The sequence below is a fragment of the Callithrix jacchus genome, chromosome 11 (genome assembly GCF_049354715.1).
Source record: "Callithrix jacchus isolate 240 chromosome 11, calJac240_pri, whole genome shotgun sequence".
Taxonomy (NCBI): Eukaryota; Metazoa; Chordata; class Mammalia; order Primates; family Cebidae; genus Callithrix; species Callithrix jacchus.
This window is the reverse complement of record NC_133512.1, coordinates 50,799,307-50,805,633: the sequence shown is the minus strand read 5'-3', so window position 1 is coordinate 50,805,633 and position 6,327 is coordinate 50,799,307.

Genomic DNA, 6,327 nt, shown 5'->3' with positions numbered 1-6,327 from the left:
CAACCCTTATATTCCCTTCTCAACATCTTTCTTTTCACGGATTGCACTGTTTTCTGCTCCACTCTACCTGTATTAATTTGTTTTGTGCTGCTATAACAGAACACCATGGGCTGGGTAATTTATGATGACACCACAGACTGGGTAATTTATAATGAACAGAAACCTACTGGCTCACAGTTTTGGAGCCTGTGAAGTCCAGTATCAAGGTGCCAGCAGTTGGTGAGGTCTTTCTTATGGCATTATCCCATGGCAGAGTGTCACATGGTGGAAGAGAGAGAGATAATGAGAATGAGAATGAGAATAATGAGGGTGAACCCACCCCTGCAATAGTGAACCGACTCCCTTGATAATGGCAATAATCCATTCATAAGGGCAGAGTCCTCATTACCTAATCACCACTTAAAGGTGCCACCTCTTAGTATTGTTACAATAACAATTAAATTACAACATGAGGGGGTGGGAGCAGAAAGAAAGAAAAAAAATTTCAACATGAGTTTTGGAAGGTACAAACATTCAAACCATAGCACCATCTAAGAAGTAAGACACACTTATATCAGCCATCATGGCCTTTTGCAGTAGTGAGTCTCTGCTATTGTGGTAGTGGAATGCAGGAGGTAAGGGATGGAGTGAAGGGTTGGAAGTATGGTTCAGAAAAGTCTTTCAAGAGATTCTTCTCCTAGATAATTGGTTTGTAGATGACTTTGCTACCTTCTGAAATGGCCACACTCAACCTCCCTTTGATCTATCCAAAACTTTATCTTACTTTTGACATCTTATCCTCCTTCCTTCCTATAGTAGAAGGGGAACATTATGCCTTTTTGTCAACATTGTGCTCTTGATCAAATCCTCTAATGCTAATGGAAACTAAATCTATTAATTTTCTTCCCCATTAAAATACTTCTTAATTTTTTTTCCTTTGGCTTCTTTGGCTTATGGGCACATCAATAGGCATTTCTTCTCTTTTCTTTTAAACTAAACCAACATGTACTTTCTTTAGCTCTGCTGAACCCAATATCCCATTTTATATCATACCTTATTTTTACTGTAAAACTTCTTAAAAGGAATATTCTGCATTGATGCATCTACCTTCTTACCCATCTTGTTAACTTAGTTGTAATCTGGCTTCCATTTGGCCATATTTTATGGACACTTGGCTTGAAGATGACCAGTGATGAGATGCAGTGCTTTTTACTTAGCTCTTAACTTTCTTTCCCATTCAACAGCATGTGACATTGCTGACCACCTTATCCTTTTTTTTTTGGAGATGGAGTTTCACTCTTGTTGCCCAGGCTGGAGTGCAATGGTGCCATCTGGGTTCATCAAAACCTCTGCCTCCTGGATTCAAGCAATTCTCCTGCCTCAGCCTCCCAAGTAGCTGGGATTATAGGCATGTACCACCACGCCCAGCTAATTTTCTATTTTTAGTAGAGACAGGATTTCTCTATGTTGGTCAGGCTGGTCTCAAATTCCTGACCTCAGGTGATCTGCCCACCTCGGCCTCCCAAAGTGCTGGGATTACAGGTATGAGCCACACCACTGCACCTGGCTCACCTTATCCTTTTAAAAGCTGCATCAATTAGTGATCATTTGATATAAGAGCAGAAACCTACTCAAATTATTGAAATAAGAGGGTTCTGAATATAAGACTATAGGATACTCTCCCACAGAAAGTATAGTAGGACTGTACAAGGACTGGAATAATGAACTATGAAGTCATCAGCAACCAGTAGAGTTGTAACAAGTAATTCTTGAACACGTGGTATATCCTAGGAACTCCATAGTTGTTAAGTAATCAAGTAGTGAACAGAAAAGACAAACAAGGTCGCTGCCTCTAGAGACTTTACAATCTAGTAGGAAAGGCTTGGCATTAGGAAGTAAACAAAGGTGTATTGACAACTTGTAATGAGCAAAATAGATGGAAAAGAACCGATTTAATGATAGATTATTATAGGTTATTAGTGATGGGTGAGGACTCAGGAAGGACATTTTAAGACATGGCATTTCAAGGGAATTGAGGAGCAGGGAGGTAGAAGAAGTGACTTAGGCTGAGGATACACCTGTGTGAAGGCCATGTAGGAGTGTTTTGAGGGAAGTGAAAGGAGGCATTGTGGCTGGAACCTACAGGGGGAGGAGAGGAGAGCAGAGCAAAAGTAGGTAGAGTGGGAGAAAAAAGTCAGGACAGGCCAAGCCAGGCCTTTTAAGCTATTTTAAGGAATTTGGATTTCATTGCAAAGTTATTGGAAGACACTGAACATTGCTAAGCAGGAAACGTGGCTCAACATATTTCCAAGTTTACCCTGACTAATAAGTAGAAACTAGTTTGAAAAAGGCAAGAGTAGAAGCTGGGAGACAAGTTGAGTAGCTGCAGCAATAGTTTAGGTAAGAGATGACAGTAGTTTGGCTTAATGTAATAGCAGAAGAGATGGAGATAAGTGGATGGATATCTGTTTATGAAGAACAAGTAAGAGGACTAGTTGGAGGGGATGATGGTGGGGAGAAGAATGAGAAATCAAAAATATTGTCCAGGTTTCTTGTTTGAGATAACTGGATAGATGGTGATAACATTTACTGAAATGGGGGGAAAAATTGAGACAATTTTCTCAGAGGTTAAGAGAAAACAGGAACATGGAAATTAACATTTTAGTCCTATAAATGACACATTCATTTTAAATATTCATGGGGACTTGACATATTGAGCAGTCAACTGGATATACAAATATGAAACTTGGAGGAAATGTCTGGGCTGGAGAGTTTCATTTAGGAGTCACCAGCATTTTATAGTATTTAAAGCCATGGGAATGTCTGAGAGTACCAAGAAGCTGAGTTTATAGAGAAGCCAGCAGAGAATAGAGCCCAACTTTTAGAGGGGACTAGAGGAGGCAGAATCTGAAGAGCACTGAGCAGCAGTGGTTAGAGAAGTAGGGAACAAACCAGGTGAGTGCAGTGTCCTTGACTCCTATAGAAGAGTTTTTTTTTAAAGAACTGAGCCTGACCATTTATGTGGAAAACTGCTTTTCAGGCTCAGTAGGACGAGGTCCCAGAAATATTCACTGGGTCTGACCATATGGAGGCAGTTGATATTGATTAGCAGTTTTCAGTGGCATGAAGCCAGAATGGAGTAGACTAAATAGGAAAATAGTAGATTAACAGGGTTAAATAGGAAATCAGAAGTAACATGTAGGCATATCTCTCAAGAAGTGTTGCTGTAACAAGATCAAAGAATTTGTACCGTAGATGGAAAGGGATGGCATGAGAATCTTTGTTTTGCGTTTGAAAATAAATGGTAGCATAACAGCATGTTCAGACATTACCGGGAAAAATCAATAATTTGATGATGAAGAAGACGGAGATAATTGCAGAATGATGCCTCTGAGAAGACAAGAGGGGAAGAAATGCAAATCAGAAGTGGAGAAGATGGCTGTCTTTTTTTTTTTTTTTTTTGAGACGGAGTTTCGCTCTTGTTACCCAGGCTGGAGTGCAATGGCACGGTCTTGGCTCACCGCAACCTCCGCCTCCTGGGTTCAGGCAATTCTCCTGCCTCAGCCTCCTGAGTAGCTGGGATTACAGGCACGCAAAACCATGCCAAGATAATTTTTTGTATTTTTAGTAGAGACGGGGTTTCACCATGTTGACCAGGATGGTCTCGATCTCTTGACCTTGTGATCCACCCACCTCGGCCTCCCAAAGTGCTGGGATTACAGGCTTGAGCCACCCATAGGAAAGGAGAGCATGTATTACCCGGACAGAAAGGAAGGAGAAATTGATACAAATGTTGAAAAAAAATCATAGATTTGATAGTGGGATTATAGCTGAGATGTATCAGCAAGGATGGGGCCGGAGTGGGGGATGGTTTTGGAGGATTGCATAAAATGCATAAGAAACAAAATAATCCTCATAGGAAAGTGAACTTCCTCTCAGGCTCTCTCCCTCTTTCTGGTCACCTGGTCTGATTTCTTCTTCTTTCTGTCAGTCACTTCATTCTTTTCTCTCAGAAGGCAGGTTTCCTCTGCTTCTCTGTGCCCATGACAGAATATGACCACTCCATGCACAATTCTTTATAGAAAAACATTTTATTTATTAATTTCAAATTCCCAAGGGAGAAAATTTAATGGCCCCAGCTTTAGTCAGTTGTTGGAATCAACCATGGCCAGGTGAAATCAACCATGGCCAGAGGAGCAAGGTTATTTTGTACATACATAGTTGTCAGGCCCAAACCCTCTACAGGTTGCGGGGAGGATTGGTTCTCAGAGAAGAGGGGTATTAGTTTGTCAGATGCCCCACAAAGCATCTACCAAACTTATCTTCTGAGACCCTAACTCTATTTTGTTAAGGAGTACTTCTGCCCTGCATTCTTTTCTAGTTTTGGTTTCTTGTTTTTTTTCATTTGTTTGTTTGTTTTTACTTTTCCCTCCATGGCTCATATATAAATTTCTAAAATTTTGTCTTTCACCCTCTTTTTCTTTATTTCTATGCTTTTTACCTTTGCCAAGTTCATTTGTGCCCATGGCTTCAACTACCATATGGACATGGATAACCCCAAATCTGTATGTCTTGTCTTCTCAACTTCATTGTCATTTAAAAGCTGCCTCCATTAGAATATTCTCTGGTTCTTTTATTTATAGCTGAACTCATTATCTTTTCACCAAACCTCCTCCTTCCCTTAGCTGCCTAGTTTGTGTTAAAGCCATGACTATTTTCTCAGGCAGCCAAGCTTGAATCTTCAAAACTGTCTGGTGTTCCCCTTTCAAAGTCCACATGGTCATCAGCTAAGAAGGAGCATGACTTGCACCGTATTCCCCTCTGTTGTCCTCTGTCATTCCCCTAACTCATGCCACCTAAACTAACATGGAGTATTCTCCAACCTCCTACATCATCTTACAACCATCAGTCTCTAATTCATGTTGTAAACTATTCTTTCATTAATCTTCACAAAGCACAGCTCCACTCATGTTCTCCCCACCCATTCAAGAATCTTCATCAGCTCCTCACTGCATATCCAATAAAGTGCAAGCCTTGCCTTACAACCAAGGGCCTCCATGAACTGTCATCAACAGACGAAGACTTACCTTCCATTAACCATCAGCCAAACCATCAGACTGTTCAATCATCTTCTGCCTGGTTCTGTGCATTCCTATCTACATGACTTCTTCATACTATTCTTCCTAAGCCTTTTCTCAAGTGAGATTTCCCTTCCATCATTTCCATAATACCCTATTTACATCCCTTTTATGTAAGGCAAATCTGTAGATATGGCTTTAGCTTTGTCAACATATCTTTTTATCCCTGTTTACCAAAGTGTGAGAACAGGTAAACCCTACAGAGTATAGAACAGTGTCTGACACTTCAGAAACATTCAGTAAGTAACCTGATAAGGAGTTTCTATGGCTTGATGCAGTGTTGTTGCTACTAAGCTCCTATTTAGGCTTATTAGGGGCATTAATATGGACCTTTTCAATAAGATGCTGAGTAGGGCACTCTGAAAATTATATGTTTCAAAAAGTTTAAAGTAATAAAAAGAAACTTCTCTAGTCAAGCACTATCGATGAGTTGATGGCACCCTATCAACAGTCCCTCAACACGCCTATTCATGTGGCAAAAAATAAGATTCAGCCACATAGGAAGAAACTTATGACAAATTTAATTACTTTAAACTCTCGTTTAAAAAAATAACACCGTGATAATCAAACATATTCCCTTCATAGGACTATTACTGCTTTCATGTCTTATGAACACTTTGTTTGGGACTAAAACAAATAGAATGTCACAGCATGGAAAGAGAATATTTATAGTTCTTTGGCCCCCAAGTTTGACCTGTGAATGTGCTGGCTTTATACAATATAGTCTTTTACTTAAATGGTGAGAGTCTTATGCTTCAGTTTAAGACACACAAGATGTGCCACTGGCATCATACTTGGCAACTGGAGCTACTGTGGAGGCAAAAACTGAAAAACCAGTGGTTTTCATTACTGTTTTCTATCCTTGTAGAAATAACTGTACATTTATTCTGGGTGACCTTACCAGTTAAAAATAAAATATCTCTTATTGTTGCTTCTTCTGAACCTCTTTTAGAAACAAAGTTATCATTATTTACATATAATAGTCTTGTCTACTTAATTATCATTCATTTTCAGTTCCTTTACACCGGCCTCTTGAGAATAGCTCTTCTTAATAGTGAGACAGAACTAAATACCAGTTAGCAGATGTCACTCCTTAAGTGATCCTCTTCAGCTTTCTCTGTTTATTTCAGTTGTCCTTTTTTTTTTTCAACTGCCTTTTCTCCATTGCCAATTATATTTTCCTTTTTTGGGGGAGATAGGGTCCCACTCT